At 45.2% G+C, this 22,358-nt stretch overlaps 1 protein-coding gene across 4 annotated transcripts in view; it reads right to left on the minus strand.

Annotated features, from left to right (window-relative positions):
• LOC125462212 (neuronal-specific septin-3-like) overlaps positions 1 to 22,358 on the minus strand; it is a 411,217-nt gene that overhangs the window by 160,103 nt on the left and 228,756 nt on the right. Inside the window, exon 1 of one of the 4 annotated variants that reach the window (XM_048551952.2) lies at positions 13,863 to 13,884. The exons of the other annotated variants lie outside the window; for them this stretch is intronic. The gene's annotated coding sequence lies outside the window, so the exon portion shown is untranslated. Of the gene's footprint in view, positions 1 to 13,862; positions 13,885 to 22,358 lie in introns of those variants that run through there. 4 annotated transcript variants of the gene reach the window in all.

Genomic DNA, 22,358 nt, shown 5'->3' on the forward strand with positions numbered 1-22,358 from the left:
CACTGTGATAATAGGAACTGCAGATGCTGGAGAATCCAAGATAATAAAATGTGAGGCTGGATGAATGAAGCATCTCAGGAGCACAAAAGCTGACATTTTGGGCCTAGACCCTTCATCAGAGAGGGGGATGGGGCGAGGGTTCTGGAATAAATAGGGAGAGAGGGGGAGGTGGACCGAAGATGGAGAGGAAAGAAGATAGGTGGAGAGGAGAGTATAGGTGGGGAGGTAGGGAGGGGATAGGTCAGTCCAGGGAAGACGGACAGGTCAAGGAGGTGGGATGAGGTTAGTAGGTAGAAGATGGAGGTGCGGCTTGAGGTGGGAAGAAGGGGTGGGTGAGAGGAAGAACAGGTTAGGGAGGCAGAGACAGGTTGGACTGGTTTTGGGATGCAGTGGGTGGAGGGGAAGAGCTGGGCTGGTTGTGTGGTGCAGTGGGGGGAGGGGACGAACTGGGCTGGTTTTGGGATGCGGTGGGGGAAGGGGAGATTTTGAAGCTGGTGAAGTCCACATTGATACCATTGGGCTGCAGGGTTCCCAAGCGGAATATGAGTTGCTGTTCCTGCAACCTTTGGGTGGCATCATTGTGGCACCGCAGGAGGCCCATGATGGACATGTCATCTAAAGAATGGGAGGGGGAGTGGAAATGGTTTGCGACTGGGAGGTGCGGTTGTTTATTGCGAATCGAGCGGAGGTGTTCTGCAAAGCGGTCCCCAAGCCTCCGCTTGGTTTCCCCAATGTAGAGGAAGCCACACCGGGTACAGTGGATGCAGTATACCACATTGGCAGATGTGCAGGTGAACCTCTGCTTAATGTGGAAAGTCATCTTGGGACCTGGGATAGGGGTGAGGGAGGAGGTGTGGGGGCAAGTGTAGCATTTCCTGCGGTTGCAGGGGAAGGTGCCGGGTGTGGTGGGGTTGGAGGGCAGTTGTTATACTCTGCTGGATTTTACTGCTCAGGTAGCTTTTCACACAGCAATCAAGCTGCATATCTGTGAACTCACTTGGAAAATGGGGGTACGTTGATATTGCCTGTGATTAGATCCCACATTCCCATCTCATGGCTGATTAAGTGCATGAAACTCACCATGTGGCCTCACACAAGTAAGCGACCCCCTGTGAAAGTTTGTGAGCATCAGGACATTGTGTGCCAGCAATAACTGCCTCATTCCTCCCGATTAGTTGAGTTCTATTTAATGTAAATGCTCCCTTCCAAGTGCCAGTGGATATTTTCGATGAAAGCATAGTGTTGGCTGTCTGGCGTTACAATGACTGAGTTCCTGGGCAATCTGATGCCAGTAAAGTATCAACATCATTGAAATTACCTTTAAGCAGTGTTTCTATCAATGGTTTTTATTATCGCTTCAACTGCATTGAGACAGATGACTTGGACGAGGAGGTGAATTTATGGGGTTAGGATGAATGGGTCTTTTTCAGAAATAACCAAAGTCATTAACAATAATTTAAAAAACACTTTTAATAATTAAATAAATTAATGGTTTTCTTCTTGAAAAACGCTTGTAAAGCATGTGTGGTAGCGCTTGTGTACCTAAGAAACCCAGCACAAACTGAACACCTCCACATTCAGTGTAAGCTTGATTTGGGGCTATAGTCAATCCTCTGATTCGGGTTTGATGTGTTTGATTGATTCTTAAAACAGCACCAAGGGTTGGGGAAACACCAACATGATGGGTTTTAAAAGTACTTTGTTTAAAATATCTCATCTTTTCCTTGGGTTTGGTATATTCTGCTTGGATTCTATTGATCTCACAAGGACAGATAAGTGGAAGCCCAGCCCTGTCGCACATTGTGTAGCTACTGAAAAGTATTTTCAGAATTAAGTTTTAGACAAACACAACTTTACGAAGCTACAACAGTATTTGCTGGCATTTGGAATAGCTTCGTCAAAATTACCCTAGAAAATTAAGTTACAACAATAAGCTTGATTAGAAGGGTGTATACACACACACACACACACACACACAAAAAGCTTCACTAAATTCCCACCAGTACAAAGAGCAACATGACTCTGAGATGTGGGCTGTCTACAGCAGGCACCTCAAGGTGTTGGAGCAGTACCACCAAGGCTGCCTGCATAAGATCCTGTGAACCTGCTGGGAAGAAAGCTGCACCAACACCAGCATCCTCAAACAGCGTTGAGGCACTGACCATCCTTGATCGGCTACGATGGGCTGGGTACATCGTCCGCATGACCAACATGAGACTCTCCAAGCAAGTGCTCTACTTCCAGCTTCAAAATGGCAGGCAAGCCCCAGGTGGACACAGGAAGCGCCTCAGCAATACCCTCAAGGCCTCACTGGGGAAGTGCTGCAATCCCACAGACACCTGGGAACCAGTAACCAAAAATTGTCCAAAGTGGAGGAGGAGCATCTGCGAAGGCGTCGGGCAGCCCGAGGCATCTTGCCCCCTAGCCTTTCCCTGCATATCTCTCGCCACCTGCACTTACCCCTCTCAACTCCCCTCTGCATTTACATGCACAAACTTAAAACAGTGCATAACACATACGAGCAAACCACACCATATGGGAAAAGCCAAGAAAGAGAGAAAAGACCCAAGGATATCTCATGCAGAGAGACCAAATTTCCAGCCACTGCCAAACTCAGAGGAGCAATATTTAAGTACAATCCTGGAGAGAGAGCGAGAGAGAGAGAGAGAGAGAGAGAGAGAGAGACAAAGAGAGAGAGAGAGAGACACACATGCAGAGATAGAGTCAGAAAGAGAGAGTGAGTACTGATGACCACAATACTGCCAAGCTTCATCCCAATGTGGTTATGCACATCACTAGCTGGTGGTCAGGACCTCAGAACTTTGGTTTAGTTTCCTTCCCTTGTCAGGAGTTTCAAAGCCAGTGACAGTGCCCCAATCAAAGCTGTAGCCGAGTACACTCAGGATCAAAGCTGGCATCCTCTAGCTCTACGTGGCTCGGAGCCACTAGCCTGCTCTGTATTTATGCAGTGAAGCATCAGGGATTTGTTAGCAGGAATTTCAACAAGTGGGCTGCCAAGACGTCTTTCTCAATTTCAGGGCTTGGAGTACGTCACCAACTTTTAATGATGCCATCAACAATGAAGCGTGACAGTGCGCTCGAAATAAATTCATTTGAAGGTGGAATCTGATCACAGTGTTCCATTGCCTGCACACCAAACAGTGCTACCTCTGAAAGCAGAGATAATGGGAACTGCAGATGCTGGAGAATTCCAAGATAATAAAATGTGAGGCTGGATGAACACAGCAGGCCAAGCAGCATCTCAGGAGCACAAAAGCTGACGTTTCGGGCCGAGACCCTTCATCAGAGAGAGGATGGGGAGAGGGAACTGGAATAAATAGGGAGAGAGGGGGAGGCGGACCGAAGATGGAGAGTAAAGAAGATAGGTGGAGAGAGTATAGGTGGGGAGGTAGGGAGGGTATAGGTCAGTCCAGGGAAGACGGATAGGTCAAGGAGGTGGGATGAGGTTAGTAGGTAGATGGGGGTGCGGCTTGGGGTGGGAGGAAGGGATGGGTGAGAGGAAGAACAGGTTAGGGAGGCAGAGACAGGTTGGACTGGTTTTGGGATGCAGTGGGTGGGGGGGAAGAGCTGGGCTGGTTGTGTGGTGCAGTGGGGGGAGGAGACGAACTGGGCTGGTTTAGGGATGCAGTGGGGGAAGGGGAGATTTTGAAACTGGTGAAGTCCACATTGATACCATTAGGCTGCAGGGTTCCCAGGCGGAATATGAGTTGCTGTTCCTGCAACCTTTGGGTGGCATCATTGTGGCACTGCAGGAGGCCCATGATGGACATGTCATCTAGAGAATGGGAGGGGGAGTGGAAATGGTTTGCGACTGGGAGGTGCAGTTGCTTGTTGCGAACCGAGTGGAGGTGTTCTGCAAAGCGGTCCCCAAGCCTCCGCTTGGTTTCCCCAATGTAGAGGGAGCCACACCGGGTACAGCGGATGCAGTATACCACATTGGCAGATGTGCAGGTGAACCTCTGCTTAATGTGGAATGTCATCTTGGGGCCTGGGATAGGGGTGAGGGAGGAGGTGTGGGGGCAAGTGTAGCATTTCCTGTGGTTGCAGGGGAAGGTGCCGGGTGTGGTGGGGTTGGAGGGCAGTGTGGAGCGAACAAGGGAGTCACGGAGAGAGTGGTCTCTCCGGAAAGCAGACAGGGGTGGGGATGGAAAAATGTCACCCGCATGGGCCCCAGCTATGTAGGTTACGCCTCTTTGTAGGTTACGTGGAACAGTCCCTCTTCCGCACCTACACAGGCCCCAAACCCCACCTCTTCCTCCGGTACATTGATGACTGTATCGGCGCCGCCTCTTGCTCCCCAGAGGAGCTCGAACAGTTCATCCACTTCACCAACACCTTCCACCCCAACCTTCAGTTCACCTGGGCCATCTCCAGCACATCCCTCACCTTCCTGGACCTCTCAGTCTCCATCTCAGGCAACCAGCTTGTAACTGATGTTCATTTCAAGCCCACCGACTCCCACAGCTACCTAGAATACACCTCCTCCCACCCACCCTCCTGTAAAAATTCCATCCCCTATTCCCAATTCCTCCGCCTCCACCGCATCTGGTCCCATGATAAGACATTCCACTCCCGCACATCCCAGATGTCCAAGTTCTTCAAGGACCGCAACTTTCCCCCCACAGTGATCGAGAACGCCCTTGACCGCGTCTCCCATATTTCCCGCAACACATCCCTCACACCCCGCCCCCGCCACAACCGCCCAAAGATGATCCCCCTCGTTCTCACACACCACCCCACCAACCTCCGGATACAACGCATCATCCTCCGACACTTCCGCCATTTACAATCCGACCCCACCACCCAAGACATTTTTCCATCCCCACCCCTGTCTGCTTTCCGGACCACTCTCTCCGTGACTCCCTTGTTCGCTTCACACTGCCCGCCAACCCCACCACTCCTGGCACCTTCCCCTGCAACCGCAGGAAATGCTACACTTGCCCCCACACCTCTTCCCTCACCCCTATCCCAGGCCCCAAGATGACTTTTCACATTAAGCAGAGGTTCACCTGCACATCTATCAATGTGGTATACTGCATCCGCTGTACCTGGTGTGGCTTCCTCTACATTGGGGAAACCAAGCAGAGGCTTGGAGACCGCTTTGCAGAACACCTCCGCTCAGTTCGCAACAAACTACTGCACCTCCCAGTCGCAAACCATATCCACTCCCCCTCCCATTCTTTAGATGACACGTCCATCATGGGCCTCCTGCAGTGCCACAATGATGCCACCCGAAGGTTGCAGGAACAGCAACTCATATTCCACCTGGGAACCCTGCAGCCTAATGGTATCAATGTGGACTTCACCAGTTTCAAAATCTCCCCTTCCCCAACTGCATCCCTAAACCAGCCCAGTTCGTCCCCTCCCCCCACTGCACCACACAACCAGCCCAGCTCTTCCCCCCCACCCACTGCATCCCAAAACCAGTCCAACCTGTCTCTGCCTCCCTAACCTGTTCTTCCTCTCACCCATCCCTTCCTCCCACCCCAAGCCGCACCCCCATCTACCTACTAACCTCATCCCACCTCCTTGACCTGTCCGTCTTCCCTGGACTGACCTATCCCCTCCCTACCTCCCCACCTATACTCTCCTCTCCACCTATCTTCTTTCCTCTCCATCTTCGGTCCGCCTCCCCCTCTCTCCCTATTTATTCCAGTTCCCTCTCCCCATCCCCCTCTCTGATGAAGGGTCTAGGCCCGAAACGTCAGCTTTTGTGCTCCTGAGATGCTGCTTGGCCTGCTGTGTTCATCCAGCCTCACATTTTATTACCCCTGAAAGCAGCCTCTCACCTGAAGTTAGCTTGACCATACAACAGTGTATTACAGCCTTGGTCTCAATTTTCAGAAGTGGACAGGATGTCTGGGAAATCAGGAGATTCGAAGTGACCCTTTTGAATGAGTAGCGGGTGCCTCTCCTTTCTGTATTAGTTGCATGAAATTTCACCCACAAAGTTCAAGTGCACAGGCCTATTGTTAGCTTTTTGTGGGTAGTGCTGTGAATGGCGTGCACTGTTTACTTCCTGCTGACCACAAGATGCAACCCGTTGTTATTGATTTGCAAGAGGGCCTTGCCCTCTGCTAGTAGGCACTTGTTTCTCTGACCTTATGTAAGGGCAGCATTTTCGACAGCACCTTCCTGTCTCTTTGCTACATAATGTCAACAATCAAGCACTCCCAGGTCATTAAAGTTCACTGGGATTTGCAATAAACAGGAATGGGACAGAGTGTGTGAAATGTTTGCCTGTCTATCTCAGCCCAGCAGCAATGAAAAGAGAGTAGTGCCTAAAATGCTGTCAGAACACACCTCGCTCAACTCGCTTCTCCGGGTCCTGAGTGCCTGCAGTTGGCCAATCTGACCACTCCCAGCCACTTGATGCTGGTGAGATCGAGTTGAACTCCCACAACTCAAAGTGCTAGCACTCAGGGCTCCAAATGATTTTGTCTCATTTTTATCACAGCTGGCGGGGAAAGTTTGAACGTATCAGTTAGGAACACCTACCACGCTAGCTTCAGTCTCGGGGCACCACATTGGTATCACTGCGTGAAATGTGCCTGTAAAAATACTACAGGTTAGCTACCCTTCGTTCAGAACTGCAGCTATCTACTGGGCCCTTTCTTCTCCTCCCCCACTCAGTCAATCTCTGTTTTTGTGGTGGTGAGAAAGAGCGACAATGTCGTGTTGCTGAGCCCATATGTTGACACACACAAACTGGTTTCACGTAGAGCTCCTGGACTTGGGAGATGGAAAATGCCATCATTCCATCAGTCAGGATTAGATTTGAACTTAGAGGCAAGAATAGCAACTCTGCAGCCTGCCAAACGGAGACCTTATGATGTAGTGGGTAGCATTTGTATCCGTGTGCCAAAAGCTCTGGGTTCAAGTCTCACTCCAGGACTTGAGAGTCAACAAAGGGGTATTCATAACATAGCCGGACTACCAAGCTATAAATCCTTCCAACATATACCAACAGTGGGCAGTTCCTGATCACCACTACGCTGGAAGGAATATTACCATCACTATCCATAGCTCTGGGCCACAACATGCACATCAAAGTGTCTGCTACCACAGCAACTTGAACTGCATGGGCTGTATAAGATAACAAAGTGTGGAGCTGGATGAACACAGCAGGCCAAGCAGCATCTCAGGAGCACAAAAACTGACGTTTCGGGCCTAGAGCCTTCATCAGAGAGGCATGAGATGTAGGGCTGGTGTGAATCAGAAGATTGCCGACAGTATGGGCTACGTCCTTGTTCCTGGGGGGTGGGTTTGGGACCTGCCTCCTTGCCCTACCCATGGTGGAGGTCACTGTGCTATGGGTCAGAGGGTTTGACCTTGTCCAGCAGACGGTACTGGTCCTACGGTGCATTCACATGGGCATCTGTTTATACCCCACCTGTACATTCATCGTACATAGCTCTTGCTCTTCACGAAGGTCATGAGTCAAGCCTGTCATGTGGGAAGTAGCTCTTTTGTGTGCAAGGAAGCATGAACACTGAGAGAGGCTTGGGTATCTTCTCCAGCTGATGCCCTCATGCTTTTTACTTAACTGAGGCATAATTGCACTGTGAACCGCTTGCAGCTGCTTGTGGCTGTTGACAGCTTGGAAGAATGTGGTTGCACTCAAACATTGAGGTGTAGTTCTTTTCTATGAAAGAAGTTTGTCTGATCCTAATGATGCATGCAGCAAGGAGGCACAGTCTAGAGACAGCCCAGCTCATGAGGTCACAGCACTGAAGGTGCGTCTAAATGTAATTAACTGGGATAGCGCCAGGTGAAACCAAACTAAAACACAGACAGCACAACCAGCGGCTTTCAACGGAGTGAAAAATCCCAAGGCACTTCACAGCGATGCTAACAGACAACATGAGCCTTTAGCCACAGTTTAGGTCACCCCTGGGGTCAAAGTAAATACCCAAAGAACTGCTGATGCTGTAAGTCAGGAACATAAACAGAAATTGCTGGACAAATCTCAGCAGGTCTGGCGGCATCTGTGAAGAAACAGTTGGGAGTTAATGTCTCAGATCCTGTGACCCATCCTCACAACTGGCTGAAGCTTTGGGCTTTAAGATGTGTCTGAGAGCGACAGTGAGAGAGAGAAAAACATAGAGGATAGGTGCAGGAGTGGGCTATTGAATCCCTCAAGCCCTACTCCACCACTCAATATGATCATGGCTGATCACCAAGCTCCACACCCTAATCCTGCCCTCCTCCATATCCTTTCCTTTAGCCATACATCTACCTCCTTCTAGAAAACACAATATTTTGGCCTCAACTACTTTCTGGGGTAGAAAATTCAACAGGCTCAGCATTCTCTCTGGGTGAAGAAATTCCTCCTCATTTCAGTCTGAAAATGTTTACCCCTTGACAGGTTTTAAGACATGTCTGTGTGTATGTGCGTGACAGAAAGGAGAAAGGTTACACTAAAAGAAATCGAATTGTCATTCTTTGGTATCCTCAATTCCAATTGTTTCAGCAGCAGCAGCTTAGTCTGCACCATCTGGGCCTTTGGACTTGGAAACTTCTTCCCTAAACCTCTTCACCTCTTTTTCCTCCTTTGAGATGCCTTTTTTTAAACCTGCGTCTCTGACAAAGCTTTTGGCTATCAGCCCTAATAGAGCTCCGTGTGTCTCGGTGTTTGTTTATAACTCTCACATGAAGTGCCTGAGATCCTTTAAAGCTTCTACACCAAGTCACATTGTTGCATATCAGATACAAAGTCCATGAGAACTCTCCAACGTGCTTCGTGTTAAGTATCTGCAACGATATAAAATGCGCATGAGCCTGCAATATCATCTGTGTATAAATCCAAGTTTCTCTGCACCACAAAACCATGACTCAACAATTTTTTGAATTTGTCTGCCTCCTCAAGCTCAAATGAAATATTTCTCTTTCACCTCTTCCCTGTCAAGAACTTTGTGTCTCAGAACAGATACTATTACAATATTCACACCCCCCGACCCAAATGTTTGTGATACGCAAGAATTCAATTCTCAGTGCAGACAAGGCTGCAGTTAGCTTCAATTAAATTACTTTCTGAAACAGTAATGTGGCACTATACTACATACCAAAGCTGGGCATGAAATAAAAACAGAAAATGATGGAGAATCTCAGCAAATCTGACAGGGTCTGTACAGTGAGAAACCAAGTGAACATTTCAAGTCCAATATGGGGAGTGTTGCCGAACAAAGAGACCTTGGGCTGCAGGGCCATCACCCCTTTGAAGGTGAAGTCACAGGTAGACAGGATAGTGAAGGCGGTGGTTGGCACACTTGCCTTTATGGGTCAGTGCATTGAGTATAGAGTTGGGACATCATGTTGTGGCTGTACTGGGCACTGGTTCGGCTACTTTTGGAATACTCCATTCCATTCTGATCTCGCAGCTGTAGGAAAGATGTTGTTAAATTTGAAAGGGTGCAGAAAAGATTTACAAGGATGTCCCCAGAGTTGGAGGGTTTGAACTATAGGGACAGGCTGAGTAGGCTGGGGCTATTTTCCCTGGAGTGCTAGTGGTTGAGGGGTGAGCTTAGAAAAGTTGATAAAGTCATGAGGGGCATGGACAGGGTGAATAGGCATGGTCTTTTTCCCAGGAAAGGGGTGTCCAAAACTAGAGGACGTAGGTTTAAGGTGATAAGGGAAAGATTTAAAAGGGATCTGAGGGGCAATGTTTCCAAGCAGAGGGTGTTGCATGTATAGAATAAGCTGCCAGAAGAAGTGGTGGAGGTTTGTACAATTACATTTAAAAAGCATTTGGGTGGGTTTATAAATAGGAAGGGTTTAGAGGGATATGGGCCAAATGTTGGCAAATGTGTCTAGATTAACTTAGGATATCAGACCAGTCTGGATGAGTTGGACCAAAGGGCCTTTTTCTATGCTGGACAGATCTATGACTCTAGTTTGGAACTGGAGTTCTGAAGTTCCCAGGAGGAGGAAGATGGTATTCAGTTCTGCTGTCCGCAGATGCTTCCAGACCTGGTGAGTTTCTCTAGCACTGTCTGGTTTTAGTTCAGACATCCAACATCAGCACAATATTGGCAAATATAATTCTATTTCTATAATAGAAATGGACTTTATAATAAAGATGGATAAATGATGTGTGCTTGGCTACTTTTAAAAGTCACTGTAAAATTCAGATACTTTTGATTATTAAAACTGCATAGCTGAATATATCAAAGTTGCTTTCTGACTGCTAACTTGTTACCTAATGAATGCAATTGTGTGCATGTGATATTAAAACCCCTGGAAACAAATCCTTGCTTTGAAAGCATTTTATGAAGCAACACTGTCAACTCTCTGTTCTGCCAGGGAGAATATGATCAAATGTATCTTTTGCTCTGGTTCTGGTGATATGAAGACAAAGACCTCTCTGAGAGTGTGTAACAAGGTAGTTGGAAGATTCTGTTTTAACGTGTAAAGAAACACAGGCATGGCCAAACAAACATCAATTCAACCAATGGACCTCATTCTGTCAGTTTTCACAATATGTGCTGAAAGATAGATCTTCTGAACAAATTCCTGTTTACTGTAGCAATGTTTCCTTAGTTTCGTGATGTGTTAGCTCTCTCCAAGCTCAATGCAAACACTGGGAGGCTTCAACTATCAGCTGAATTATTTTCTTTCCTGCAAGCTATCTTTTCTTCTCTGCTTCTTCCCATTCACTCCAGCTCCGGCCCCTCGCTAAACAAATGTGAAATATTGTGGATGCCAGAAATCTGATTTTCCTTCTTTTAAGAAAATAGAGAATGCTGAAAAAAAAACTCAGCAGGGACTGGAAGCTTTCATAGAGAGAGAGAGAAAGAGAGACAGAATGAGAGCAAAGCAGAATTAATATTTTGGGTTGATGACCTTCCATCAGAACGACTGGGTTATGCATGTTGCAAACTTTCAGCAAGTCCGGAATGGAGTACATAGAGAGACCAATAATATGGAAGGTGTGAGATGCAAAAGGGGGGATGGTGCAAGGCAGGAAAGTGCTTATAATGGAACAATAGTAGAAACAAAATGTGTATCTAGATTCTTAAATTAATTGTTGACTGCAGGACTTGGATATGCAATGACAAACTGGTTAAAAATACAGTCTTTTCGGAACTGGAGAGAGAAACAGAATTAATCGCAACAACCCAGTCGCTCTAATAAGTGGGATGGGCAATCATGATCTGAAATTGTTAGAACTCAATGTCAAGTCTGGAAGGCTACAGAGTGGGAGGGAGTGTAGATCCTGGAGCTGATACAAAAAACTGGCTTTGCTACCTCTCTCCAGGAAGGCTGATAAAGTTTTGCCCTCCTGCAGTTCCAAATGCTGATCATCACTCATTCATTAAGAGGTTGCACCAGAGCAGTTCATAACGACCTGTCCCTTTATAATCCCATGGGCCACATCAGATCAACTGTGATCTTATTGTCTGCAGCAGCAGGTTTGAGGGGCTGAATGGCCTGCTTCTATTTCTTTATGTGCTGACATCTTCTTCAGCACCTAACCTCTGCATATTTGCCTACAGTCCCCCTTATTTTATCAAAATATCCCCAGTGCTTCAGTCAATGTAGAACCTCTGTATTCTTTTTTTACTCTGTAAGATTTATATCGAGGTATTTGTACCGAAGATGGCATCATGAACGGCAGCCATTGTGGAAACTTTTCCCTGTACACGTGTGACAATGAAGGATATTCCATTCTTTATTCTACATTCATATGGAGCCCAGAAAATATTATGTGGATAATTATATTTGATGTCTCTTTCAAGAACTCTTCAATTTATAAATAAGGATTTTATATGTCACAAACTTGGATAAACTCAGCAGGTCTGGCAGCCTCTGCGGAGACAGAAGCAGAGTTAATATGTTGGGTCTAGCATGACTTTCCCTCAGGATACAGCTGGATGTTTTATGTTTATAGAGTAAACTTTGTTTTAACCGGCACTTTAATCAACTGGTAATTATATACCTCAATGTTTGAGTATTTGCTCTGTAAATAAAGGGATGTGTATACGCCCTGCATTACATTTCTATTAGGTCATGTATGTCTTTACATTGATTTTTGGTGATGTGTTGATCTTTTACATAGATTCTTTGAGGGATATTGATATCTCAAAGCTTCGTTCCTTGTTTACTGCGGTTAGGTGTTCCTCTTGATTATCCAGAATATTTGATTGACCTGTAGCTGCTGGTTAATAAAAAAGTTTGCGATGTATATGCATGCACATCTTGTTCACCCAATTCTCAACCAATTTTTAATTATTGACAATGCTTGTGCTAGAAGCAAAGAGACAGAACAAGCTGTAAATTTTAATCTTTTTTTCCTCTAATAGTTTAATCTGCTCTCGGCAAGAAAATGTTCAAATGCACCATCAAATAGTAATTTAAAATAAAAATGCGGGCAAGGTTCTGAATAGCCGATTTCAGGGAAGGTCACCTCCTTGGGGCAAAAATATTGCCAGGACAGAGTGAAATGTTGTGTGAAGACAGGAAGCCTGTTGATAGCCTAGCTCAATCCTTCATCTAAAAATCAAGATCTGGCCTTATCAAGGCCTCGAGCATCATGCTGAAACATAAATGGTTTGCACCGCAGCTATTGCTATCATCTCTGGTCATGGAGGCACAAAAAACAACAGGCAAGCTCTGGTGCAGGGCCAGAGATAAGGCTGTTCCTGGCTCCTGACTCAACATGAGTACTAAAGCAAGAGGATAGTCCAGAGAGGAGGAAGTGAATCTAATGGAACCTTAAAAAGCCATGCATAAGATAAATGAAGTGAAAGAGAGAAGTTTAAATTAAGTGTTGACTGCAGGAGAGGGAGAGGCAAGGGCTAACAGTTGAAAACATTCCGTTCGGAACAGGCGGCAGAAAGGAATGCTGAGGACAGAATGTTTGCAATGGATTTCCATGTCGACCAACGGAGATAAATGGTGTGGGATCCTTCAAACAAAAGGGGGTGGCACTGCTGCTTCACAGCTCCAAGAAGCCGGGTTCAATTCCAGCCTCAGTCAACTGCCTGTGGGGAATCTGTATATTCCCCTTGTAACTGCATGGTTTTTTCCCACAGTACATAGATGTGTGAGTTAAGTAGATTGGCCATGCTAAATTGCCCATTATCCACAGAGACAGGAGAGGTGCAGGTTAGGTGGACTAGCCATGGGAAACATAGGAGTGGGGGTTGGGAGCTGAGTCTGGGTGGAATGCTCTTTGAAGGATTGTTGTAGGATTCAATGGGTCGAATGGTCTCTTTCCACACTGTAAGGATTCTGTGATTCTAAGAGCTGGCCATTTAGATGCTGTGTTGCTGTAGGAGCTCATGGAAATGGGCATGAAGGACTGTGGGTTTGCACCCAACCATAAGCTGCCTTCAACCTGAGATCTCTTTGAATGCATCAACAAATAACTTAAGTGGTTTTATTGGGTTTTTTCAAAAGTAAAGGGAAAAGGAAATCTCAGTGTTTATTCAGTGCCAACAAAACTCTTACTTAAACATTCCAAATATAAAAGCGAGTGCCTGTGGCTCTAATTATCAGGTTATTGTCACATTGCTGCTGTGCAACCTTGCTGTGTATAAACTGGCTTCTAGAATTCCTGCACTACAAGTGGCTGCACTTTAAAAAAAGTATATAATGAGCTATAAAACAATATCCTGAGGTTTGAAGGATGCTACATATATACGAGTCTTCCTTTATGTTCGACAGCGCTGGGGAAGAGGAATTATCAGAGCGATTCACTGAAATATTAATGATTCCACAGTTACTCACAGGTTTCGACATTTAAGGCCCAGGGAACAAAACAACATATAATGCCACGCATCTGTCCGGCGACATCGAATAGCTGAACGTTTATCAATGCATCAGAATTAATTACTCACCCCCAAACGAAAACCACAGTAAAGCCCTGCCACTTGCTCCGCTTACCAAACCAAACTACATAATAACACTTACTACTGCCCTCAATCTCCAACAACCGACTGATCTAAATGCTGCTTTTAAAATATTTCCTTCAAATTTGAATTCCGATCATGTTGAAAGCATTGTGTAGCAAAAATGTCTGGCATGTTTTTGACCACGATGCCAACCTGAATTCTCAACCCACAAGAATTCACAGCGAGAAGTATCGGTTCAAAATGTAAACTCAAGGCCCAAACTTCTCTCTCATAAACTAAAATTTACTTCAAGAAAGTGGATGTATACAGCTACTTATCGAAGGCAGGGTTTGTAGCATGTGATAATGGGGCTGAATGAATAAGGGCTGAGTTGAGGAGGAACTTCTTCACCCAAAAGATTGTGAATCTGTGGAATTCCCTGCAGTAGAGGCTACCTCAGTGAATGTTTTTCAGGCAAAGATAGATAGATTTTTGAACAGTAAAATAATTAAGGTCATGGTGTGCAGGTGGGTGAATGGAACTGAGTCCACAAAAAGATCGGCCATGCTCTTATAGAACAGTGGGGAAGCTTGAGGGGTCAGATGGCCTACTCCTGCTCCTATTTCGATGTTGTTATGGTTCATCAGTCCGTGCTCATGTGCTATCCATTGGGCCTGCTATGTGATATATTCAAATCACATCATGGTAGTTGGTGCAATTTAATTTCACTTCAAAACAGATCTGGAATTGAAAGTTAGTCTATGTGAGGGTGACCATGGAACTATCAACGAGTGAAAAAGCCTTTCTGCGTTATCAGTGTTCCTTTGAGAAGGAAATCTGCCATCCTAACTTGGTCTGGCCTACCAGGCTCCAGGTCGATAACAAAGGCTAAACAAACCACATAGTTCTGGGGAAATTAGAGATGGACGATTATCGCTGGCCCTACCAGCAATGTCCAAAATCTCCAGAAAACACTGTTAGAAAGTCACAGATAACAAAGTGTGGACTGGATGAACACAGCAGGCCAAGCAGCATCTTAGGAGCACAAAAGCTGACATTTTGGGCCTGGAGCCTTCATCAGAAAGTGGGAGGGGGAGAGGGTTCTGAAATAAATAGGGAGATGGGGGAGGTGGATCAAAGATGGATAGAGGAGACAAGAGAGTTGCAGTGGGAGAGAGATCTCCTGAGGTTTGTCCGGAGGGAGGAAGGTAACTTTTTCAGGTTAGGCATCTCTAGAAGAGGCTTCATAGTGAGGTTAAAATTGTATCAGAGATAATGGAAACTGCAGATGCTAGAGAATCTGAGATAACAAAGTGTGGAGCTGGATGAACACAGCAGGCCAAGCTGCATCTTAGGAGCACAAAAGCTGACGTTTCGGGCCTACACCCTTCATCAGAAAAGGGGGAGGGGGAGAGGGCTCTGAAATAAATAGGGAGAGAGAGGGAGGCGGACTGAAGATGGATAGAGGAGACAACAGAGTTGCAGTGGGAGACAGTCACACTTGGCTTCGGCTACAGACTGCCTGGCATGAGAGAACAACTTCAATCCATACAGCACACTCTAACTCAGAATGTAATGTCCCAAACTGCTTTCCTGTGTCAGAGAGGTAACGTTAATCAAAGGAGATGATGTTGAGTGATCTGGCATTTAGTGTAAGAGAGATTGTGAGAAAGCTCTAGAGGAGAAGGAGGAGCGGGAAAGAAGCACTGGTTTCGTAAACAAATCGCAGTGAGCGAGGCACAGGCAGCTAAAGACAATAACTGAGTAGGGGGGGGAATGGAAGGGAATGTGAGTGGTAATGTCACATGATTGATAATCTTGAGCCAAATGTGGGGCAAGGGTTCAATTTCTACTTTTGTAGCTCATGGAATTTAAGTAGGTGGCAAATACAGTGCTCCGGTGGTGCTGTACTGGTGTCCCTACTTTTGTTCCTGAAGGCCTGGGTTCATGTCCAACCTGCTTCAGAGGTGTGTTTTAATATCTCTGATTAGGTTAACTAGAAAATACATGTTGTCAAGTTGTATGGGAAACATGAAGTCACTGACTTGTATGGGAAACATGAAGACACCGTATGTCATGCGGACATACAAAATGGAAAACGTCCTTCAGTCCAACTTGTCATGCCGACCAGAAATCCTAAATTAATCTAGTCCCATTTGCCAGCATATGGCCCATGGCCCTCTAAACCCTTCCTATTCATATACCCATCCAGACGCCTTTTAAATGCCGTAATTGTACCAGCCTCCACACCTCCTCTTTCAGCACATTCCATATACACACCACCCTCTGCATGGAAATGTTGCCCCTCACATCCCTTTTAAATATTTCCCCTCTCACCTCAAATCTATGTCTTCTAGTTTTGGAGTCCTACCCTGGGAGAAAGACTCTGGCTACCAACCCTATCCAAACCCCTCACTGATTTTATAAACCTCTCTAAGGTCACCCCTCAGCCTCTGATGCTGCAGGGAAAGTAGCTCCAGCTTCATTAGCCTCTCCCTTCAGCTCAGGCTCTCCAACACCGACAACATCCTTGTAAATCTTTTCCGCATCCTTTCAAGTTTTAATAATATCTTTCTGCAGCAAATTTAATGCAATTTTTAATGTAAAATTGTCTTTGCCACTGTGAGATCCTCAGCTGTTAGTTAGTCTATTCACTTAACAAATAAGTTCTACAAACATATTCCGTACCAGCAATTCGCTCCCTCATATATGCAACTCCATTTAAACAATTATCCATAAGTTATATAGTGCCTGCAGTTACAAAGCATGTCAAAACATGAAATGAAAGAAAAAAACTAGGAAATACCACTTCCTGTACAGATCACAGAGATAATTAACTCTATCAACATTTCATGCTGATCCCTGCCCTGTCATCGACGAGAGATTTCCAATTGTAAATCCAGAATCTCACAGGTAGAGAGAGAGTGGCAAAGAAAAGCATTTTGGTGCGCTTGCTTTCATCGGTCGAAACACTGAGTACAGGAATTGGAGCATCATGTAACATCTGTACAAGACATCAGTAGGGCCACATTTGGAATACAGCGTACGATCAAGGTCACCCTGCTATGGGAACGGTGTTATTAAACAGCAAAGGGTGTAAAAAAGAGTTACAAGGATGTTACTGAGACTGGAAGGTTTGTGTTCTGAGAAGAGACTGGATATGCTGCGACTTTTTTTGCCCTCAGAGCGTAGGAGGCTGAGAGGTAACCTTATATAGAGGTTTTAAAATGACGAGGAGCATAGATAAGATAAATAGCCAAGGTCTTTTCCCCAGGGTAGGAGAATCTAAAACTTGGGGGCATTGTTTTAAGTTGAGACGGCAAAGATTTAAAAGGGACCTGAAGAGCAACTTTTTCACAGAGGGTGGTGCGTGTATGGAACAAGCTGCCAGAGGAAGTGATACAGGCAGGTATAATTACATTGAAAAGATATTTGGGCATGGATAGGAAGGGTTTAGAGAGATATGGGCCAAATGCAGGCAAATGATACTAGTTCAATTTAAGAAACTGCTCCACATGGACAAATTGGGTTGAAGGATCTGTTTCTGTGCTGTATGATTCTATTAATCTCTTTGACCACATTGTTTTCATTACTTAACCATGTGTAGTCTCTCTCTGCATGTCCTCAAACTGTCCTACATCTGGTTCACCGTACAATACTAGGTACAGTCTCGGAATAAAAGGACCAAGATGAGGTGGAACCTTTTCACTCAGAGGGTGATGAACCTTTGGAATCATCTACCTCAGAAGGCCGTGGAACTTAGCTCATTAAGAATTTTCAAGATGGGGACTGATAGATTTCTGATGACTAATAATATCAAGGGAAATGGGGACAGTGTGGGAATATGGCGTCAAGCTAAATGATCAACCATGATCTCATTGACGAACAGAGTGGGCTCAATGGACTGAATGGCTTCCTATACTAAAACAGGGTTATGAGGATAGATGAGACAGGCCAGACTTGTTTCTACTGGCATTTAGAAGTGTGAGGTGCAGCTTAATTGATGTGTATAAAATCCCGAATGGTCCCTTAACAGGGTAGATATGTAAAGGAAGTTTCCTCCTGGGCGTCAGTTCAGAGCAAGGGGGCGCTGCTTTAAAAAGAGGCAATGCTTTTTTGACAGAAGTAAGGACAATTCTTTTTTGGATCGGAGGGCTGTGTTACTTTGGAACATATTGCCTCAGAAAGCAGTGGAGATGGGATGGTTAAGTATTTTTAAGGCAGAGATGGATCACTTCTTGTCAGGGGAGGGAATCAAAGGTTATCAGAGTAGATGGGAGAATGGCATTTGTAAGACAAACAGATCAGCCATGATTGTATAGAATGGCAGGATAGGTTAAAAGGGCCAAATGGTCTACTTCTGCTCTTGTTCCTTATATTTATAAGAATGTGAAGGAAGGCTGCTTGAATTAAGAGACATCAGAGAATTATGTCAATATTTTTGACACCTCAACCTGAATGACTTGCCAGTTCTAGTTGGACATATACTTGCAATTATCATCACTTGGTCTCCCTCCACCAGCTTGCACACTTATGCTATTGGTTGCCTACATGTCCAACATCAGAATGTCCTACCTTGATATATCAATTGGCAAGTGAACTGACCCTTCATTATCCTATCGGAATAGACTTGACTGCCCATCAAATGGCCTTGTCCATTATTCTTTCCAGTTGTAACTTTTTTAAAAAAGACTTGTGATGAACATATTTTTCAGTCACTTGAGTAATTTTTCTCTTGGGTTTCTGAGATCAGTCGTGAACTCCTGGAGGTTCCAGGGCAACACTGGAATGTTGTCAACTCAATATGAGTCCTGTCTTTCCTCTAGTGTGTCTCATCCATAGTTTCTCAGTTGGACCACGAAATGGGATATATGTGTGGCTGCACAGAATTCCCAACTTGGATAACAGACTGTCAATCCTCAGCACTCCCATTAGCTTATGACGGAAACGGGCAGCATTTATGTTGCTTTAATTGAAAGCTACTGAAGAGCAGTGTACAAGTAGATAAGCAACAGATATGGATGAGTTAAAGTCTTCGTCTCATTTTTAATACTAAACTTGCTACAACTGACCAACACTCCTTAGATAATATTTTCCAAACTCATGACCATTACCATCTAGAAGAACAGGGTCAGCAGATACACTATGACTTGCATATTCCCCTCCAAGCCACTCATCACCTGACCTGGAAGTATATCACTATCCTTCAATATGGCTGGATCAAAATCCTGAAAATTCCTCTCTGACAACAGTGTGGGTCTACCCTCAGTAACTGAACTGCAGCCATTAGGACAACTAAGGATGGGCAATCAACGCTGGCCTAGCCAGTGACACCCATATGTTACAAATGAGTTTAAACAAAGATCCTAAAGCTCTCTGATGAAGGGTCTAGCCCCGAAACGTCAGCTTTTGTGCTCCTGAGATGCTGCTTGGCCTGCTGTGTTCATCCAGCCTCACATTTTATTATCTTGGAACTCTCCAGCATCTGCAGTTCCCATTATCTCTTAAACAAAGATCCTGCTTGGATAAACATTCTATGTAAGACAATTTTCAATTCAAATCAGCAACTGGAAAATGCCTTATCAAGAGATAAGCTGATTGCAGGCTACAAAATGATCAGTCCTATCCCTTAACATTTCAGCACAAGAGCTGAACCTTTCACCTCTGGTTATTAATCCACATGCTCTGCCTGCTGTCAGTTATCAATGGCCACAGAAGCAGCTGAATGGTCAGAGTGAAAGATGTGGAGAATGCTTCCCTTTATAATCGTATCCATGTCACTTCTGCCCAATCCTTTGCGGAATTGGTCAGCTTTCAGGTCGGACACAGCTATATGGATTTGTGTACTTTCTGTGTCTACTTTCCAGTGTGCACAAGTGCTATAAGATGCATTGCGTTTCACCAGTAACGATTCAAAGGCACAGAGTAAGACAACCATAACATTTTTCTGTGCATTTTTACAGACAATATAGAAGGGTTTAACTCAGAAAACAACTCATCGCCGGCCAAACCTTTTCTGAAAGTTATAAGTGAACACCTTCTCAGGGATTCTGAAGGGCTTGTTCCAACAGCCTCACCTATTTACACAGGTGGGCAATAAGTCTCAAAGTGACAGGCATTAGGTTTTAAAATGAAAACGCAAGTGTGTTTACTGGGCAGGGAAAGGTGGAGACACAACTTTGAAACAGTATCAAAGGCAAAACAAAATGAACATAACTTTGATATGATCTTAATTAGACTCACCAGAAGCATTTTGCAGAAACAATTTATCTGTGCAATCGAAATACCTTGCCAAGCACTTTTTTTTAAATCAAAAAATACACAATCTGCAAAAGATTGACCTGCATTAACATTACTATATTAAAATTTTGTTGAAGAAATTTCATTTCCAAGAGGTTTTCCTCTCCATTTCCTTGAGGAGGTCTGAAGGATTAAGAAGATGCTTTAGACTGAAGTTAATACAGATCTCTGTGTCAGCTCAATGTACTGTGGGGAGAGCTCATGGTCTCTGGGCTCCAGTATGTTTGGAAAACTTCCACGCGCATCACTTTTTTCGCGTTGATAAGCACCTGAACTACTTTCCGACAACGTGAGACCGTTGGGAAGTAAAGTGGGAAGGAGCGGTAGGGGTGCGTTTCAGGATAGGGGGATGCTTTAAAAATAATGTTTATCTTATTGTTTCACTCGATGGGCAGGATGGATCCTGTCCCAAAACCCAAGGTGCTGATCGCTGCTGCTACATTAAGCTGCTGCCTTAGCCAAAGACTTACTCAATTCACCAGTTCAGCTCAAACAAGTATCTCTTTTGACAGAAACAGCTGTTGAAGGCTTTTGACAACATCTGTTATGTTGCAGCCACTTCAGCGCACACTGGAACCCCTCAAGACAACATGTGAAAACTTCATCCTACATTTTTCTTCCCCAAACCTTTCAGCTCAGTTGCCATGCAGGTATCATCATGTTTATGACTGGGATTTTCTATCTTCCTGTTTTCTTATTAAACAGCTTTTCCCTACCCACAGCCCCCCCAACCCCCAACACACAAATGTGACAGACAGTCGAAACACTGCTACAGACACAAATTGTTCATTTGAGTTAAACCGTGACGAGGCACAAATAGAAGCAGCAATGCAGTGCAAGCATCTGCAGAGGACAAGGCACAAAGAACTGTTGTTGAAAAGGGAGAGAAAACAGTCAAAACACTGACTCCACTAAGGTTTCAGGTTCACTCTGATGTGGCTGTTCTCAGCAATCAGACACAGATGCCTCTAATGACTGTCAGTCCAGCAACAACAATAGCCAGATCTTAACTCTTCGAATACCAAAAGATTGCAGCTGACCTGGGCCCAGCACTGAAAAATCTCATTTTACCCAACAGTACCACATGCTCAGGCAACATGGCTGTAGATTGCTCTAGCTGGCTGGTACCCGTGGGTCATGCCACATGATGACTCAGGGCACTCCTAGCAGTAAAAGTGCTTCCAAAATGGGCAAAAAATAAACAGAAACTGCTGGAAAAACTCCAGCAGGTCTGGCAGCATCTGTGGAGTGAAAGCAAAGTTAACGTTTTGGGTCCAGTGACCCTTCCTCAGAACATGAAGCAAGGTATGAAAATGTACATCAAGGTAACCGTAAGAGTCAGTGGGTTTATAACGGGTATTGGTGGCCAGCCAATTGCCAGAGATGGAAACACAGAGTTCAAGGAAGGGAAGTGGGTGGTGTCAGAGATGGACCAGGTGAAACACAGAAACATAGAAGATAGGAGCAGGAGGAGGCCATTCAGCCCTTCAAGCCTGCTCCACCATTTTTCATGATCATGGCTGATTGTCCAACTCAATAGTGTGTTCCTGCTTTCTCCCCATAACCTTTGATCCCATTTGCCCCAACTGCTATATCTAGCCACCTCTCGAATACATTTAATGTTTTGGCATCAATTACTTTCAGCCGTAATGAATTCCAAAGGCTCACCATTCTTTGGGTGAAGAAATGTCTCCTTATCTGTCCTAAATGGTCTACCCTGAATTCACAGACTGTGGCCCCTGGTTCTGTACACACCCACCATCGGGAACATCCTCCCTGCATCTACCCTGTTAGAATTTTATAAGTCTCTACGAGATCCCCCCTCAATCGTCCGAACTTTAGCAAAAACAACCCCAAGCTGTCCTGCTGTGCTCATCCAGCTCCACACCTTGTTATCTTAGACTCCAGCATCGGCAGTTCCTACTTTCCCCAAACTAGTCAACATCTCCTCATACATCAGTCCTGCCATCCCCAGGATCAGCCTGGTAAAACTTTGCTGCACTCCCTTGAGAGCAAGAGCATTCTTCCTCGGAAAAGGAGACCAAAAACTGCACAAAATATTCCAGGTGTGGTTTCACCAATGCCCTGTACAACGGCAACAATACATCCCAGCTCCTGCACTCGAATCCTCTCACAATGAAGGCCAACATACCATTTGCCTTCTTTACCGCCTGCTGCCCCTGCATGCTTACCTTCAGCGAC

This window comes from Stegostoma tigrinum, chromosome 23 (assembly GCF_030684315.1).
Source record: "Stegostoma tigrinum isolate sSteTig4 chromosome 23, sSteTig4.hap1, whole genome shotgun sequence".
Taxonomy (NCBI): domain Eukaryota; kingdom Metazoa; phylum Chordata; class Chondrichthyes; order Orectolobiformes; family Stegostomatidae; genus Stegostoma; species Stegostoma tigrinum.